Source organism: Ictidomys tridecemlineatus, chromosome 12 (assembly GCF_052094955.1).
Source record: "Ictidomys tridecemlineatus isolate mIctTri1 chromosome 12, mIctTri1.hap1, whole genome shotgun sequence".
Classification (NCBI taxonomy): domain Eukaryota; kingdom Metazoa; phylum Chordata; class Mammalia; order Rodentia; family Sciuridae; genus Ictidomys; species Ictidomys tridecemlineatus.
Window position 1 is genome coordinate 115,419,278 of NC_135488.1, and position 19,294 is coordinate 115,438,571.

At 57.2% G+C, this 19,294-nt stretch overlaps 1 long non-coding RNA gene across 1 annotated transcript in view; it reads left to right on the forward strand.

The window, feature by feature from the left end:
• Window positions 1–5,094: 5,094 nt before the first annotated feature.
• Window positions 5,095–19,294, forward strand: part of LOC144369476 (uncharacterized) — a 30,113-nt gene continuing 15,913 nt past the window's right edge. The window contains exon 1 of the long non-coding RNA XR_013429295.1: window positions 5,095–5,343. This is a non-coding gene — a long non-coding RNA (uncharacterized LOC144369476). The remainder of the gene's footprint in view (window positions 5,344–19,294) is intronic.

The window sequence follows — 19,294 nt, forward strand, 5'->3', positions numbered from 1 at the left end:
GAATAGGCCGACCTCTTACTTTGACCGGGCCTCCAAGGGGTTATTCAGATGAATTGTGATTTCCTGGGCTCCTAGGAGCTATTTGCAGAGGAGCCTCCACGAAGAGCCCTTCTCTGCCTTGTCCCGACTGTGCAGACCCTGGGAACTTCCATCAGCCAGCGGCCTGTGGGGACTGAGGCCTCCCAGCTCAGCTGGCCCACACCTCCTGCTTACGGCCCACACCTCCTCCTTTTGCAAGGAGTGACCTAGTGACACCTGGAGATCCCAAGGTGCTGTTGGAGGGCGCACAGGTCAAACTGTTTTCAGAGAAAAGCTAGGATCCGGGTGATTGTTCATGGTGCCCTGCTGGTCCTGTTGGTGTGCAGTAGTCGAGGGAAAAGAGCTGGTGCCGGGCAGGAAGGCGTCGAGGACAGTTCTCGCAGTCATTATTCACAGTTGTCATATTCTTCTTGGTCACGCCGTCATCATGAACAATGACAGTTTCATAAGGATGACCCTGGAGGAAAAGGGAAAGGGAGGGATTTTCGCTCTTCCCTTTAGTAAGGGTGATTCCTTCTGTCCTGGAGATGCGAGTCCACAGGAGGCCCCTCTGCAGCTCGGCAACGTCCTGGGTGTCGGGAGGAAGTTACCTCATCATGGGGGGTGGGGGGGGGGTTGGTTTCTAGCTCTGAACAAAGCCAACAGCTTTTTCATGGGGAAAAAAGACTCACTGACCAACAAACTAGGTTAATCAGACCTGGAATCTGGCAGATGTTTTCTTGAAAATAAACCCAGTGAGCCTGCTACTTTAAGAGACATAACTGACAGCACCTGTGGCCAATGATAAAGTTGAAACTTTCAAGTGAAAATTAAAATTGTAGAGACCTTGCATGCACTCCTGTGAGCTTGACGGATTCCTAACGCCTAGAGACGTTTCTGATGGTAGGGGTTGTAGTAATGCCGAGGCTGAGTCATAAAATGTGTTAACATTTGGTAGATCTGCAAACTCCATGAATCAATATTTGCCAAATGACCAATGCACCACATTGCAAAATCACGGGTGAGTGGAAAACAGGAGTCTATCCGAGGTGCACGACAGCTAAAGTTAGCATTTGTGCAGAATTTACGGCTAGGGTTTGGCTAACTTTGCCAAAGCTACCTCTCGTTGGGTTCTGGTGCTCTGTTAAAGGAGAAAAGCCCCGGTCACCTGGAAAGTCTGCTGGGGGGTGTTCTCTCTCTCCCAGCTGAGTGTTTGTTGGAGGTTGAGTGTTCTTCACAGACCTCAACAACTGATGCCACGGAATGAGCCGGAAGCCCGTCGAGACGCGGCTGCTTTGTGATGTGAGACACTGAGGAGTCTGGACAGGAATAAGCCATTGCTATTATCATCACTGCTCATTTCGCTTGGCAAATAGAGTTATGTTCTTGAGGTATGAAGTCTATGTTCATATGGAATGGACTTATGATTGCTATTTTTAATGCAAATGATACACATTTAAATTTTTTCCTGTTTTAATTTCTAATACAGTAAGCAGCATCAAGTGCAGCCCTCATGAACAAAAGCTTTTTTAGGATGCCCAATAATTTTTATCTGCTTCATAAAGTAGTCTTGAGATCAAAAAGTCTAAGAAATTTCTAGGCTTTGTGTAAATAGGAGTCTTCTGAAAAGGGTCCTGGCCAGAGGTGAGGACTTCCAGGAGCCAAGGCGGGTCCCACCTGCTGTCACCTGTGAGCTCCCACCTGGTCTCACTCTGCCTTCTGTGTAAACGGCCTGTATTCCACAGGGAGTGACTCGGGTCCTCTGGGCACATCGAGTTGACAAGCATCTTAAAAGCAAATCTGGGCCCAGTGAGATGCTGATGGGCAGCTGCAGGTGTGCTTGACCTCTGCCTGGGGACCTGTGCTTGGACTCCTTGCCGTCTCACCTCTGCACGCGGGGTGGGGTATGGGGATCCAGCTGCGCACATCGGCTGTGCCCTTCAGCTGTGCCCTTCAGCTTTCGCCACTGAGCCCTGGGCCCTCCAGGCCTGCAAGCTGAGTGTGCAGTCTTGGACTGCAAGAGGAAGATATCTTCGTATTTCTGGGCAGGAAGGAGACAGAATAAAACATCTTGGGTGTATTTGTCACTGGGGATTCAAATCAATGACAGTCTTCGTCTCTTCCATCTCTCCTGACATGTGCACGCCCTCTGGATCCAGAGGCAAACTGGACCCAATCCTGCCATTGAAGGGCTCACTGTGAGGTTGGGAAATAGAAAACCCACAAACTATGCAAGTGACGGGATGCCATGCCTCCTGTAGGTGACGAGACAGTGGGTGCAGGGGAGGCTGCAGCAGGAGGCTGTGTCCCTGGGTAGGGTGGGGGTGCCTGGGGTGAGGGACGGGTGAGGACGGGTCTGGGGAGAAGGAGTGTTGGGGAATAGAGGGAGGAGGGGATGGAGAACTGCTCCGCAGGGAGCCAGAAGTCTAAGTCCAGTCGAGCAGTTGTGGTGCCCAGGTGCTGAGGACCAGAGAGGGTGCAGGTATTGCGGGGGGGGGGGGGTTTGCTCAGGTTCTCCTGAGTAGTCTGCTTGCTGAGACCAGTAGTATTTCAATTCAATTGATCCTGCAGAGCACATGCTACCTCTTGCCCAGTCCAGCCTTGGGGACTCGGAATGGTCTGCAGGGGTTTGTAGAGCAGGCAGGGCACGGACTTGACCCGGGAGAGTGACCAGGATCTGGTGAGTGGCGAGGAGCATGGAAGGCATTCAAGGTTAGGAGGTGGGAGCTCCTCGCCCGTCAGTAGGAAGGGCAGGGTGCAGAATCAGCCTGACGGTGAGCTTCGGGTGGGAGGGCCTGCGCTGCGGCAGAAGGTCTTACTCCACTTGGGCCCTGCCCTTGGGCCACGGCAGCAAGGATGGTCTTTGAGCAGTGGCTCGGCTGTGAGTCCAGTTCTCCGAGGGCGACTGTGGGAGCGGGCCTGGGAGGAGAGATGGTCACACAGGCACCCCGGAGGTGTGCCAGGAGCACTGGGCAAGAAAGGGAGGAGGGAGGTCAACTCTGGAGGAGACGGAGGCTGCGCGGGGGTGAGAGCCAGGGGGTGCCAGGTCCCCAGCCTGACGTGCCACAGCACAGGCCGCTGCCTCTTTGCACGGCTGAGCAGTGAAAGTCACGAGGGTGTCTTCTTCCCCTCTTAGTTTTGGGAGGAGCAGGAGGAGGAAGCATGTTGGGCTGGGGGTCAAGTTCCAGGCCTCTTCAAGGCCACTACTACTACTCAGGAAAGACCCGACTCGGAGTCCTGGGGGACCCAGACCAGAGGCTTGGAGCCTCTGTCTGTCTCTGTGGACTCCCGCCTCCTCCGTGGGCTCAGTGTGGTTGGTGGCTCCATGAGGGCCCCCAGTGACCACGACCTCTGCTGACCATGGCCTCCTGTGATCCCCTCTTGAGTGTGATTGGACCTCAGGGCTCACTTCTCACCAACAGACCTCAGTGAAGGTGATGTGACGCGGCGTCCCAGGTAGCTGCAGGGCCGGGCCTCGTTCCTGCTCGCCCTCTCCTGCTCCTGCTTGCCCAATACTCTGGGGGATGTTTGCTGCCCTGTGGTGAAGAATTCAGGTCTCCAGTGAGTGGGGATGGAACACAGTCGTCCCCGTCAGGCCTGAGGTGATCGCTGTGCCCGAGAGTTTTGAGAGTTGCTGAGCCAGAAGGACCAGCCAGCCACTCCCTGGTCCACTGAAACTGAGTCCTGATCCACAGAAACTGAGAATGCGTACTTGTTGCGTTAGGCGGCTGAGTTTGGGGAGGTTTGTTACACAGTGTAGACAGCTGATACACCCAAGCTCTCTTGGTGGTGGCTAAGAGTGCTGGCCCCAGAGCTGGACAGGTGGGTTCAGATCCTGGCTTTGCCATTTACAAGATGTGCAACTTGAAGCCCATTATTTGATGCTATGGGCCTCAGTCCCTTTACCTGTGGAGCGGAGGGCAGAATACACCAGGCTTGTGCTTTTTCTTCTCCCTGGGCACACCTGAGGGGTTGCCAGCAGCTAGGATTGCTGAGATTCTCTGGAGAGAGGACCAGCTGCTCTTCTTCCTGCCATGTGGCCTAGGGAACACCTGTGTCATCCCCTGCACCCCGGGCTGCTGGAGGAAGGTGACGTGATGAAGGAGCTGGCTTCAGGTCTCGCCCCCCTGAGCTCCGGTAGGTGCTCTCAGGTGACCACAGCCTGTAGGCAGGAGCTGCCCGCCCCTCCCCAGCACGCACTTCCTGAGCATCTGCTATGAGCTGGGACCCTACAGGGCACCTGAGGTTGAACTGACCTAGAGGGTTTCCTGAGCCTGGGGCTCTCAGCATCTGGGAAGTAGGCCTCTGCAGAGAGGTCCGGCCTCCCAGGGCACCTGGTGGTGAGTGAGTGTGTTGGCTCCTTGTCTCAGTGGCTGGCAGTGTCCCTGGTGTTTGGTAGGTAGGGCTGGGGGCTCCTGCAGTTGGAAGATGGTACCTCACGGCAAGGAATACCCTACTCCTGGTGCCAGTTAACTGCACCTTTGGGAATTCCAAGTCCAGGGGGAACTGTGTTAATCAACCACACAAATACCTGAGAAGAGCCGGATGGTGTCACTGCTGTGAAGGCAGGGGCGGGAAGCCTGGGGGCCCAGAGGACCTGTCCTGGTCCAGGGAGGCCGCGGGATGAGGAGGGCTTTCCTCTGACTGCCCAGAGCTTGAGGCACGAGTGCACAGGGGGCTGAAGGGGCAGGAGGGCCTCTGAGGGGAGCTGAGCGGAAGGCACTACCGCGTGGAAATGGGATGCGCCAAACGTGGAGGCCGCCAGGGGCGGGCCGAGGGGAGTGTCACGGGAATGGGAAGAGGGGCTGAGGAGGCAGTCACAAGGGCCCCAAGAAGCCCTGGTCTGTCGCCCAGGAGATTTCAGCAGGAGGGTGACCTGTCCACACCAGGCAGAGGGCCACCCTGGAAGGCAGGGAGAGTGGGGGCGCAGGCAGAGGTACGCCCTGCACTCCTTCCTGGAGGAGGAGGACTGAGGACCAAAGGCGCGGGTCTGCAGGGCGAGGGGGAAGCGGGGCGGGGTGCCCTGGGTCTGGAGGCGAGGAGGAAGGCGGTGGCAGGGACTCGGGTGTGGTGCCACTTGGCAGGTTGCAGGCCCAGGGGTGATGGCAGGCTTGGCTTGGGACAAGCTGAGCTGGGTGCTCCTGGGCCAGCAAGGTGGCATGTGGACGAGACTCTCAGGTATGCGGCCCGGCAGAGGACACAGCGGGGCCAGAGGCAGGGTTTGGAAGAGGTTTGTGTCCTTGGTAGTAGCAGAGGTCATGGAAAGTGAGCTTGCCCAGGAAGAGGGACTCCAGCTAGAGAAGACGCTGCCCACCTAATGGCCAGGTAGAGGAGGTGACCCCGTGGGGGAGGGGCCCGGGGGGAGGTGTCGGCCCAGGGGGCTCTCGGGATGGGAGGCTGGAGTGGAAGCAGGGCCTGGGGCTGGGGGGAGACTGCAGGTGAGGGTGGCTGTATTAAGCAGGGTTGTGGCGACCTTGGCAGGCCCAAGGTCAAAGCCTGGTGAAGCAGTGCTGGCGGAGGCCAGGCAGGACTGGGTGGACGAGGGGGTGGGAGGAGAGCAGATGGCGACTGCCTGGCACCCCTTTGCAGAAGTCTGGGGGTGGGGATAGAGCGGTGTGGGGTTGAGGGAGCCATTTGTTTGTTTAATCTGTGGAGGAGCGTTTCCGACACCCCGCTACAGCCGTGCTTTATCTCAGTTACATTCTTTTTTCTTTTCTTGTTTCTTTTTTTTTTTGAGAAAGAGAGAGAGAGAGAGAGAGAGAGCGAGAGAGACAGAGAGAGAGAGAGAGAGAGAGAGAGAGAGAGAGAGAGAGAGAAGAGAGAGAGAGAATTTCAATATTTATTTTTTAGTTTTTGGCGGACACAGTATCTTTGTTTGTATGTGGTGCTGAGGATCGAACCCGGGCCACACGCATGCCAGGCTAGCACGCTACCGCTTGAGCCACATCCCCAGCCCCAAAGTAACATTCTTTTTTTTTTGGTACTGGGGATTGAATCCCAGAACACTTCACCCTGAGCCACATCCCCAGCCCTTTTTATTATTTATTTTGAGATAATGACTCACTAAGTTGCTTAGGGCCTCATAATTTGAACTTGTGATCCTCAGCCCGGAGTCAATGGGATTACAGATGTGTGTCACCATGCCCAGTTGTTACATTCTTGAGAACAAACAGCCTATGACATAGAGATTATTTCTACAAAGTGAGTGCCCATATAAAAAAGCAGATACTGTTATTCTCCTGTCTTTATTAGTGAAGCTCAGAGTGGTTATGGTACTTGCTCAAGGCCACACAGCTAGAAAATAGAGTGGAGATCCAACCAGTTGGTTAGCTAGTGTCTTAATTGAAGAGCCTGAATCTTAGCCCTTACACTTATTCCTCCAACACTCAAGCTCTGCTGCCTTTCAGTTGAGCCCTGGTCACTGCCTGTCCTGTATGTCCCCTGATCGGTGATCCTCTTATGGGAAGAGCTGGATTTGCATGTCCACCATGTGTGTGCAAAATCCTAGAGCTTGTGGCAGCTGGTTGTGTCTTTTCCACGTTTAGTGGTGAACTTGGCTGTGATGGGAGTATTTGCAACAAGGAAATTGGCCCAGGTGACAAATTAGAGCTAGTTTTAGTTTGCACAGCTCACTGCTGACCCCAGTGTGACAGCAGTGAGCTCAGTGGGAACGCTGAGCCTTAGCTGCCTTTGTCTCGACGAGCAGCCGAGGTCCTCTGGCTCCCTTGGGGCTTCCTTACCTGTGCCCTGCTCTGGCCTTCCACCTGCGGCCATGAGAGCTGGGCTCCAGGGTGCTCAGTTGGAGGGGCCGGGCAGCAGGAGGGCGTCAGGGCGACGCTGCAGCTTGGGAAGCCCTTGCTGGAGTGGTCTTTCCACCTGCTGCACAGCCTCCTGTCCCCCGGGGCCACCCTGCCTTCCAAGACCGAGACCTCCAGAGCTGTCACTTCTCCTCCCTAAGTGTGGCATGGCTTAAGTGAGGACCAAGGAGGAAAGGCCAGGGCTCCTGGTGCCCTGGGAGAGGTTAGCACCATGCGCTCCCTCTGCAGAGCCGCCTGGGAGGGCCCCTGTGTCCACTCCACTGCAGACAAGGAAACCGAGGTGCAAAAGAGGAAGCAACCTGTGTCCAAACCCAGCTGCCGAGGGCAGCCCGAGATTTCCTCCCAGGCAGCCCAGAGGCCTCAGGCCTCACTTCCATGTTCCTCCTGGTCCACGCGCAGGGGTCGGCTCGGAACCCAGAGTGGTACCTGAGGGCTTTCGGATGTGCGTGTCTTCCCGCCTGCCCTGCTAAGGCAGCGCTTTCCTGGGACCGGCTGGTGGGGTGGGCAGGGCTGCTGTCCTGCTGTCACTGCTCCCAGCTGGGTCTCAGGCTCACGGGGGCAACGGGAGGGCCGTGGCTCAGGTCCCCGAGGGGCCTGCTTGGGGCTCGGGCGCCACCTGCCCAGTCGAGGCCCGGCACGAGGAGCCTGCCCGAGCCCTAGCCGTGGCAGCTGGCCCGGGCTCCTGGTGGCCACCCACAGCCTGCAGCGCCCACCCCCACGTGAACAGCGGCGTGCAGTTCCCCATTCAGCTGAGGGTGAGTGCTGCGCTATTTTAAGCCCACATGGAAGTTTTTTTTTTTTTTTTTATAAGGACCATCTGCTACCGGCCCCAGCCCAGATGATACAGTTAGAGCTGCCCACAGCATCCTCTCCCGCCTTCAGACAGTTCCAGGAACGAGGGTGACTCAGACCCAGCTGAACCCTGTCTTGCTAACCCGAGAGATGGCCCAGGCACAGCATGGGGACAAACACGCTTCGCGGGGCAGGTGCCCTCTCTGCCTCTCAGAGACAGGAAGGGGACCTCAGCCTCCGTTTCAGGGGTGCCAAAGCCCTCCTCAGCTGCACCCCTTCCCCTCGGAGGGACTGTGACCAGGTCAGAAGTTCAAGTGCAGATGCTGCAGCTTCTGGTCACAGCAGCTAGTCACAAAGCATGTCACAGAGCAGCTGGTGGTGCACAGCCTCGGTCACTACCCTGCTCTGGCTGTCCCCAGAAGAGCCCCTGGGTCCACATTGGGAGGCAGAAATGGCGGGTGCCTTGCTGGGCTGTTTGAGGAGGTGTCCTGGGGGGTCTCACGCTGGGCTGCTGGGAAGATGCTGTGGCCCAGGGCTGCCCCCAGCCAGGGCCCAGGGCCGGGCACTCGCTCTCGAGCTGCTCGCCGCCGCCTTCTCACCTCCCCCTTCTCTCCTCTTCCCTTCTTAGCACCTCATGACTCACATGAAAAGAGGACGTGTAACCCAGTGGGCAGGGCAGGGACTGCAGTGAGACTTTGCATCTGGGACCTGCCCTTCATAGGCTGTGTGGCCCAGAGCTGCGTAAATATCACCCCTGGGGCTCGTTTTGCCCACCTGTAAATGGGGTCAATCTGACCCACCTCCTAGGGAGCCAGAGAGCGGTAAGAGGGAAGTTCACGGGGAGCGTCCATGATGCTGCCCAGCTGCTTCGTTCTCTATCCCATGAAGGGCAAAGCCGGCCTCTGGGTTGGCTGGGAGGCTCAGGCATATCTGGAAATGCTGGCTCCGAGCTTCTGCCAGGCGGCACCTCCCACCACATCGCTGTCACTGTGCTCCGGGTGCCTCGGCCCCCTCCTGCCGTGGAACTGCGGGGACTCTGGTTACAAAATGCATGGGCAACAGTTAACTCGATCCTGAGAGCGTAGGCCCCGGCCTGGGCCAATCTGTCCTCCCCCAGTTATTTTGATCAATGACTTTGACCACGATGGTGGGACCCCCGAGGACCCCCGAGGGCCAGTCTGTGCTTGGTGCTTCTTTGCCTTTTCTGGCCCCTCCTCTCCTTTCAGGGGCTATGGCTGGCCGGTCAGGCCTGGCTGCCCACCCTCTGCGGGCTCACTGCGTCAGGCCCAGCAGCCAGCACTGGGGCTGTCCTGGGGCCTGTGCCCTTTGGGGCCAGCGTCTGATGGTGTGATGGGACTTCCTGCCCCAGGGTCTGTCGATCTGCCTCCCCTTGCTCCTTGGTGGAGCCCTACAGTTTATCTGTGGTCACTTTTCTCACCCATTTCCTGCCAGCTGCTACTGGTTTTCAGTCAGCTCTGGGAGCTACGGTGATTGGGAAAGGACACGGCTGCCTGGGAGTGTTCACCAGGTCGTCTGGGGAGACACGGGGACATGGCCCTGAGGAGCACAGGGGGGGCACCCCTGTGAGGGACACAGGAAAGACACACTTCTCACAGAAAAGTGGGCACACTCAGTGTGTCACGGAAGCCCGTGTGTGTGTGTGTGTGTGTGTGCGTGTGTGTGTGTGGGGGGTATAAAGGAAAAAATTTAAAATGCCCAGAAGCCAGAACGGTTTCACGTGTTGAGAAGTCAGACCAGAGCTCCAGGCCGAGCTTGGCCCTTTCGTGGGGCCTTCGTGTCCCTGAGGTGACTGTGGTGAGGTGTCCGTGCCTCAGATAGGACATTTATTTCCTGGCATTTCCAAAAATGAAGACCCCCCACCCTGGCCACGCGGCACCCGACTCCGCCCAGGAGAAAACTCTGTGTTGGGATACTCTGTGTTGGCCATCACTTGGTCCAGGGTCTTTCCCGCCGAGGGTTGATACCCAGGAGCAGCTGCGGTGGTTGGCAAAGGACACAGGCTGCCTCCTTGGAGTGCGGGACCAGAGCTGGCAAGAGCGGCGTCACCTGGGGACCCGTGTAAGGCGCCTGGTGCTGAGTGTCAGCCTGCGGGGCCAGGGCCTGGGGAGGGCAGGGGACTGGGTCCTGCCTCCCCACTGGGTGGCCCTGCCCTGGCCTTCACTGGTAGATTCAGACTTTCTGTTGGCAGCTGGGGTTGCGAGGAATGAGACCGACACTGCAGAGCAGAATCGCATGTTCCACTGCCACACATTTTCAGCCTCCCTTGGGTGCCAGGCTCTGCGCTGGACGCATCAGGGGCCACCTGGCACCTCGAGTTCAGGAACTTACTATTATCTTTATGGAGAGCTCAGGGGCCCCCGGTTGGGAGGGGACAGATAAAGTAAAGGAGGATGCTGTCTACTAAGGAGAAGTTCCTCAACTGGACCTGGCCTGGCTGCTGGGAGAGCCCCGAGGGGCCCCATGGGGGGAGAGGGCCATGAGGTGACCTCCTGGGGTGAGGGAGGAGACTTGGAACACTGCAGAGAAGGGGAAGGAAGGTTCTGAGAATGGCCTTTAAGATTTGGGGTTCAGCCCAGCTCTGAGGGTGAGTGCCTAACCTTAGTCCCCAAATCTCTCCAAATCTCAGTGTTTGATCTCATAATGGGTCTAATAACATTTCCCTTTGAGTATAAGATTTAAATGAGATAATACATGCAAAGTACTTAGCAAGGCCTCCCTAAACTCAGTCAAGACAACAGTGGCTGCCTTGTTGGGGAGCAGTGGGGAGCCCCTGAGGGGCTCTCAGGTACAGGGCAACATGCATGGGATAATGTAACCACATCTGGAAACTCCTTGGACATTTAGGCCAGCAGAGGCTCCTTGTTGTGCACAAGATGCACGCACCATTCATATTTCAAGATACAGTCATGCTTAAAATTTGTCTGAGAAAATATCTGAAATATCAGTGTAGAATCTGACCACTTTCCAAAGCAGCATTCCTTTGGATTGAGAATAAAATTGTAGAACAACGCTTCATTATTTTCCCTCTCAACAAGTCACAGAGCCCAGAATACAGGAAAATTGTGGCTTTCGATGATCGAGCCTTCCGGATGCCCACGCACGGGCAAGACCTGGCTCTGGATGTGCCCAGTCCAGTGACCTGCATTCTTGGAGCCATGTGGGCAAACCCTGCTTCTCATGGAGAAATCCTCAGCTGAACCAGGCTTTTCTGTATTCAAAGTGGGAAATCTCTGGAGGGAACATCACGGTAGGAGAGCCTTTGACAGCTTCCTTCCCGGATGCTTTGAGAAAGTCCAGCATTTAGCTTCCATTCAAAAGCAGCCTTGAGGCAGACACTCCTCGTTCCTCCCGTGAGCAGTTGGTGAGCACCTTCCTTCATGCACCCTTGCACAGGCTCAGACAGTGACCGGCTAGAACACACATTCTAAAAGTGAGAAACACGGTCCGCAGGTCAAACAGAGCAGGCATGAAGGCCCAGGGTCTTCCTGGTCCTCGGCTGTGCAGACTTTTCCTTACTGAGTGACTCTCTCTGCTGACTTCTGAAGGAGGGGGATGGGGGGCACCTAGAAGCATCAGATGCCCAAATGTGGAGGCTACACAGGCCACCCGGGTGCCTTTGCTGAGAACCTGCGCAGCTGCCACCCACATCAAAGGTGTGTGGTCCAGGTGGGAGCCTGGGTGGTCGCTGCGATTCCCAGCACGGGCACCAACCCTCTGTGGCACGACTTCTGCCTTTATCTCCAAACTGGGACAAGGTGTAATGTTTCTGGTTCTATGAACATTCCTGGGAGAACCACTTCACTGGCCAGGATTGTGCCATGTGCAGTGTGGGTTCCAGACAGAGATTCCCCCTCCCCATGGTTTTCTGGGAATTCATCTGAGGATGGGGCCAGAGCCCCCCACTCTGTTACTTAGAGGAAATGGTCACATTAGAGGCTCTTACTCCAGCACCGCCTGGATTGGAGGTGAAACAGCACTGAGGCTTCTCCTGCTAACCCATAGGTTGGCGTCTGGGCCCAGGGCCTTTCCCTCCCTGCCAATCACTTTGGATGCTCCGAAGGCCCTGTGGGGCCCTGAGGACTGCCGGAGCTTCCCAGCAGGCGGGTTTCCTCCCAGCCCCAGGGTCTGTGCTACTCCCTTGTGGTGTGATGGTGGCAAACTCTCTTCATTCTTCAGAACCCAGCCTCATGCTCACGCCTTCTGGGAAGTTTTTGTGGATCCCTTGGATCTCTGGGGGCTCATGAGTCATTTCCTCCATGATCAGGCTGTGTTAAGGGTTCAGGGTGCCCCGAGACCTGTTCTTGGTCACCTCTGGCAGGCCAAGGGGAGAGCCTCCCACTTTGGGGGAAGCAGGAGGGAATCGTTCCTTCCATCTCACCACCGGATCCCTGCCCCTGACCAGGAGTTGGAGGTTTTGTTTTAGAACACCCTGCAGCAGGGGCTTGCTCTCAGGACTGTCCTGGAGCCTGGAGACAGGGAAGGGCCCCTTCAGGATTAAAGCAGGTCAGGGGCTCCCGGGAGGATCAGCAGCTCCCTTTGGAGGGCTCTGGGGAGGGGCAGGCCCTGGAGGACCTGTAAGTTCAGCAGAGTTTGCCCTGCAGCAGCCTGACCTTCTGAGGGACGGTCAGAAATCCCAGAATCTCTCTCCCTGGCTGTGGCTTTGGGGTGGGGCTGTGACCGTGAGAAAGGAGAGGCCCAATTGCAGGAGATGGATGGGGACCAGGCCTGATCCTGGCCCAGGTGCTGGCTGGTGACATTCCAGTGGCTCCCCAGGTCTGGTTTTTCCTGTTACTGAAACTGCTGCAGCATGAAAATTTCTCTGGGCCAGGTCAGAAGTGCCCATGTACAGAAGGCTGAGCTCAAAGGAGCAGGAAATCAGGATGTGTATCGGCACCAGCTCAAACTCTGCAGCCCTGGCCTGCTTCCTAGAAAGGATGGGGTGAAAGCATGGGATGGGGGCTGGGGTCCCCCAGGGAGGTCGGGGATGACAGTGGGCTGGGGTCCCCCAGGGAGGTCGGGGATGACAGTGGGCTGGGGTCTCCCAGGGAGGTCAGGGATGATAGTGGACTGGGGTCCCCCAGGGAGGTCGGGGATGACAGTGGGCTGGGTCCCCCAGGGAGGTCGGGGATGACAGTGGGCTGGGTCCCCCAGGGAGGTCGGGGATGACAGTGGGCTGGGTCCCCCAGGGAGGTCGGGGATGACAGTGGGCTGGGGTCCCCCAGGGAGGTCGGGGATGACAGTGGGCTGGGGTCCCCCAGGGAGGTCGGGGATGACAGTGGGCTGGGTCCCCCAGGGAGGTCAGGGATGACGCGGGGACTTCCCAGGAGGTCAGGGTTCTGGTCTGGAGGGGAAGGGGCTTTGCTCTGCCCGCAGGGGTGGCCCACAGCCGTTCTCTGGCCCCAGAGAACGGGTTTCTGTTTCCTTCTCTGTTAGAATGAGGCCAAAGGCACGTGCCTGCCACCCTGGAAGGATCTGGGTTGGGGACAAACAGGGTCATTCTGGACACTGCATCTTGGACGTTCCTGTTCTCTTCTGGGCAGTCTCTGGGGAAATGTGATGTGAAGGGTGACTCTGGAAGTGGGGGTCACAGAGAGGCAAAGCGGGGCTGCCATAGTCACGGGCTCAGGTAGCTAGGAGGGTCCTGGGGCCAGGCAGTGGGGGCAGCTGCAGCCACTTCCCCCACAGTTGAGAAAACCAAGGCCCAGGGAAGGTGAGTGTGTGGCCCTGGGACCCAGAGCTCTCAGAGGTAAATGCCGATATCAGGGTGTGGGCTTCTCAGGTGGCCATCTCAGTAGGCAGCCCGAGGTGACCCCACTCTGAATTCCAGGGCTGGGCACCTGGGTCCGCTCCCCTCCTCTTCTCCCCAGGGAGGCTACCCTTCAGGGCAGGGTCCTCCACGTGAGGTCCTCCACATGACAGCCCGAACTTGTGGCCTGGCTGAAGGACGCAGACTCCGGTGTCCAGCAAAGAGGCAGTTCCTGCACAGGGAGGGAAGAGGCCGGGAGTGGCCAGGTAGGTCCGGGCCTCCCCGAGCTCCTGGGATCAGAGACCCCACCTCCTCTCATCACAGTCTAGATCCCCTTGGGAGGCACTTCTGGCCACCTACCCTGACCCCGGCCGGTGCCTCTGGCTGCAGGCGGTGAGGGCAGGGAGGGGACCTGGCAGAACAGCTCACGCTGCACAAGTCTCCCACACTGAGTCCCCCTCAGCTTGTTCCACTTTCAAAAATAGCTAATGAGGAAATTAATTTTGTCACCCAGATGTATTCAGTAAAAACATGTCAGGGGAAGACAATTAACCTCTGCACTGATAAATCCTGCCCAAGCTAATGGAGTTCACATCTGTAGACGCTGAGAAGTTGGAATGGGGAGAGGACCCAAATCAGGGCTTCCTCCAGGCAGGTGAGGAGGGAGGGAAGAGACTGAGACAGAGATGGAGGGAGGAGAGAGGAGGAGAGAGGAGGAGAGCGGGAAGGATGGCGGGAGAGGGTGAGGGAGTGCGGGCTTCACGGCAACCTGGCCCTAACCTTCTCTGAGTATTTTCTGTTGTTCGAGGCTGTCGCTTGCAGTCGGTTTGGGACAGGATAAGACTTGACAAATTAAACCAGAAAATGAAAGATTAGAATTTTTTAAGACGTAGTTTCATTCTTTCCTGGACTGAGTTATCTCTGCTTAATGATTCTGGATCCCTTTGCCTTGGGGACCCCAAGCCCCACACGGAGGTGACTTGCTAACAGGAGGGGCCTATGGCTGGCCGGCTGGTCCCAGAAGAAAATCTCCCTGTGTTGGCTGGGAATAGCAGGGTCAATGCGGGTGGCCTCTGGGTGTCCTTGTCTTCACAGAGACCCCCGCAGGGAGATGGCAGCCCCTTAGAAGAGGTCACTCTGCCTACATTGGATCCAGCGTGTGTGGCGCTGCCTGGACCCCACCCTCCTGTCCCCAGCTCTGCATAGGGAGAGGTCCCCTGGAACCTTCTCTGGAGATCTTCAGTGGAGGTGTCAGGTCTGACATTCCTGTGACCTCTCCGGGGTCTGTCACGTCCATGACTGGGTCTGGGCCGTCTCAGGTGCTGACAGCCGTGCTCACCTGCCAAGCCTGGCTCCTGGTCCACGGGGCCAACTTGGCCATCAGCCAGAGCGGCTACTTGGCCCTGGCCTGTCAGGAAACCACACTTTCCTTCATCCCTCCCAGTTCTGTGAAGCACAGGACAGAGGCAGCTGCCCTTCAAATCTCTTTAAATGACCAATTCTTGAATGTTCTAGGAAGCGTGGTGGCGGGGGGCAGTGTGGCCTGGCTGGGCTGCCCACTGGGAGGAGGCGATGAGGAGATGCAGAAAGACGCTTAGACACTCAGGATGTGCTTCTTTCCAGAAAACCCAGGGCAGTGACAGCAGCTGGCCAACCAGAGAAGGGGGCTGGGAGCTTGGACATCCAGGGCCTGGGGTTTAGCTGGGGTCAAGCCTGGGCTGCCATGTTGGAACTCAGGGGCCAGGGGGGGCATCAGTGGAAGAGTCAACGCTGGGAGGCTGAAAGAATGCCGACTCTGTCACCTCACCCCTGCAGACACGGAGAGAGGGAGGAGATATTAGGTATCTGGATTTTCCGATGACCAGGCTCTTACTAATCTAATCTTCCTAAGCAGAGTGACAAGTGTGCAGATTGCAGGGAGTGATAGATGTCACATATCTTGAGTTCAGTTGGGCCGTTGCTTGCTCTGTGTGAAGAACCACCCCCACCGCAAACCAGGAATTAGGGGTAGATTTTTCCAGCTTCATGAATGACAAGCTGGGCAGACCAGAGCCTCCCAAGTGCCCACCCACACAGAAAAGGGTCTCAGAGTGACTCCTGTGGGCCCAGTGCAGTTGGTGTGGTCATACACCCCGGAGAGAAGGGGGAACTTGTCGTATTTTGCAGTGAGGTGGGAAGGGGCTACACCCTGGAGAAGGGATCCTAACCCACACGGGTTGGGAAAGCACACAAGGGGTGATAATGGAACCACGAGAGGCCTATGCTGGGAGGGCTCACCCGGCAGCTCTGGGCCCTGGGTCTGGAGCCTTCCCTGTAGCTGGCAGAGAGCTGGGTTGAGACCTCATCTGGCTCTGCAGGTGAGCACAAGCCCCGGGAAGCTTGTCCCCACAACAGCAAGCTCGTTCCACACCACCTGCCAGCCACCCCCAGGCTGCAGCCCCACGGAGGAGTAAAGGAATGAAAGCCTAAAGGAGGAGGGATTCTGGGGGAGACGGATGAGGTGGCTGCTAAGTCTGCGAGTGTGTAGGATGCAGGCTTCTCCAGCCTGGATGGGGGCAGCTCTCTGCTCTGCTCTGGACAGACCACCTGTGAGGGCTCCGGGTTAGAGGGCGGGAGGAGGATTCTGGCACCGAGGGTTCAGTATGCAATCGAGTTGCTAATGAACACTCTGTGTCTGCAGCTCTCAGAGGTGCGTGGGTGCTGCCTTGTGGCCCTGACCCCTCCTGCGGGATCCCCGACATTTAAAGGACACCCTGCAATCCCACAGGCCTGGGGAGAATCCCAGTCAGGGCACTGACCAGCCCAAGCCTCAGTTTCCCCATCTGTGTGTTGACATGAGGTTTTCCTCATTAGAAGGAACAACATACGTAAGTAAATGTGTTTCAGTTAGAACACACTGCACAATGCTGTCCTCCATTCCAGCACACACACGTGTGGTGCCCTGGGCCTGGGGCAGTCTTGGAGTGTCCTGGGGAGAGGCCTGAACCTCCCTTAGCCGCTACCTGCCAATCTTCCACCGTCAGAGCAGAGGCCACCTGGTCCTGGGAGGAATGAGGGCTGGGAGCTACTCCTGCCCACGGTCCCTTCCCTCCCTGTCTTTTCCACCCCTGTGTGGACCTGGACGACGGAAGGAGTGGGAGCCAGTTCCAGAGCTCCGGATGGTGTCCCCCAGTGCAACCTGCTGAGTGACACCTGGGGCGCAGCAGCTCCCTGTGTCCAGGGCCTCCTCCGCTTGGCTGTCTTCTGGTCCTGCAGCCTTTGACATAGGCCCCCGCTCAGCCCTGGGGCTGGCTGGCCTGCTGGGACTCTCCCCTGCTCCTGTTTGGCTGACCCTGGTGGCCACCTGGCCACTGTAGGGGTTACTCAACAGTCATGCAGGGCAGAAGGGTGGTGACGGGGGGAAAAGTGGGGAAGTGGCAGAAGCTGAAGAAACCTCCCCGTGCTCTTGCAGCTGGGGCCCTAGTTCCCGATTCTCTGGCTGACGTGAGGCCCCAGGGCCCTGGCCTCTGGCTCCCCTTCCACCCCCACCAGGGAGGACACAAGACCTCTTCTCCTGGCACCCCTGACCCAGCTCTTTCTGCAGCCTGCAAATCCCGCAGGGGGTGGCTGTGGGGCTGAGTGTGGTCAGGGGTCGATGGCACTTCTCAGCTGTGCTGGACGCTTCCTACTTAGAGAATAGGGCTCAGAGATCAAGTGACAAGTGACAAGCTGGAGTTCACAGTCAGAGGTGCAGCTGGAAGCTGACCCCAGCCTGCAGTGTGGCTCCTCAGCTGAGCTCTACCTCTGAGCTCTGCTGCCCCGTGGGGCCCAGGGAGTGGGCCCTGGGCAGGCTCAGGCTCCGTGCTGTGTGCAGATCAGTCATCGGTGGAAACAGGCACTGAAGAGCCTAACTTGGGGTCCCCAGGAGGCTCATCCCTTTGGAGGCCACTTCATGGGCCTGAGAGCCCTGACTCCAGGTGGGGAGGACTCACCTTGGGCCTCCTCTTTGTTCCCTTTGCTGAGATTTTGCCCCCCGGCCTGGGAGTCCCGACCCTGAGGCCCCTTTCCTGGCCCACTTCTGTTTCCCAGTGTGGGCAGGGTGAGGCCTGGATTTGGAAAGCGTGTCCCATTTCTTGACGGGGAGTGCTGAGCAGCAGCGTCCGAGGGGGACAGGAAGCTGTGGAAGAGGGCAGGTCAGGGGCCTGTGGTCCAGCCGCTGTCCGACGTCCCCCTTGCTCCCTGGACTCCTTCCCTCTGGGGATGGGGGATGCGATTTTGAGGGGCTGCTGGGGGGGCCCAGGGGTGGAGCCTTGGGGTTTGGCCTCACTGTGAGTGGGTCTGGCAGGGCGGTGACTACATACAGTCACTTATGAAACGCCTACTGTGTGTCATGGCACAGGCTGGACTCGGGTCACTCCCGCAGTCCTCATCACAACCTCAGCAGAGCCTCTGACTGGGGAAGACGCGGGGCGTGGAGACACGCTTTGACGGAGGCCACCGATGAAAGAGGCAGAGCTGGGATCCCTCCAGGGCTCCGAGCCCTCTCTCTGGCTCTTCCATCGGTAGCTGCCCAGCTCCCTCCTTCCTGCAGAGACTTGGGGGTGGCCGAGGGTGAAGTCCACGTATCAGTGTAGGGCTGTGCTTCATGGCAAGGCTAGACACCCCGACTTCCTACCCCTCTCACTGACGGCTTAAGGGTGATCATCCCTAGTCCCCTGGGGCAGGGGACACGGTCTGGAGGACGGGGTGGTAAGTGGTGAGGGTCTCACTCCTGCTCAGGCATATTTTAGCCTATGACCTTGGACGAAGCTCCAGCTCCAGTTTCGTCTCCTGTAAAACAAGGTGTAATAATAACGGCTCCTGGCGGTTTGGTTAGTTTCCTGGGGCTGCCAGAACAGAGCACCACACACTGAGCGGCTTAAACCTCTGGGATTCATTGTCCTGCAGTTCTAGAGTCACAAGTCCAAGGCCAGAGTGTCCTCGGCATCTGCCACAGCGTTGTTCCCTCCCTCTCCCCTTTCCCCTCCTCCCCTCCTCCTCCTCTGCCTCTTTCTCCTTCTCTTTCCTCTCCTCCTCCTTTTCTTCTTGGGGCCTGGGGGATTGAATCCAGAACCATTCTACAGCACCCCACTCCCCTTTTAAATTTTATTTTGAGGCAGGGTCTCACTGAGTTGCTGAGGCTGGCCTCAGACTTGTGATACTCGTGCCTCAGCCTCCTGAGTCACTGGGATTACAGGTGTGTGCCTCTGTGCCTGCTGCCCCGGTTTCTTTTGAGGCAGTGCCGGAGAACCTGTTCCGGGCCTCTGTCCAGGCTTCAGGGATGCTGGCCATGCCTTGTGTCCTGCTTGTGGAGGTATCGCCCGGATCTCTGCCCGAGTGGCTGTGATCTTGGGAGGTGGGATAGGAGGTCATGAAATGGCTTGTTCTGGGCTGAAACTTTGGCTCCATTGAGACAGAAACTGACCAGTGGCCAAGCGCAGTCTGTATTTCTGACATCCAGAAATCTCTGGACTGTCTCTTCAGCTGACCCTGGTAAGGGACACAGCCCTGGTTTGGGTCAGACTGGGCTGCTAGGTGGGGAGTGGGCTTTTTGACCTGTGTCCTGGTCAGTGCTGAGCCCTCCCTTGTAGAAGTGAGTGAACAAGGGGACACAAACGGTGCTACCAGCTCTTCACTCTTCCAAGTATTTAAAAAAAAGGAATTTTAAGTTGACAAATAAGAGTCATATATATTTATGGGATATATGCTGTTCTGGTAGATGTTTACACTGTAGTGTGATTAAATCAAGCTAACTAACGAATCCATCGTCTCCCATACTCATTTTTTGCACAGAATGGTGATTATAATAAATAATAATGCATTGGGAACCTTAGAATTGCTAAGAGGATAGATTTTAAACTGCAGTCTGCTCTCCATCGTC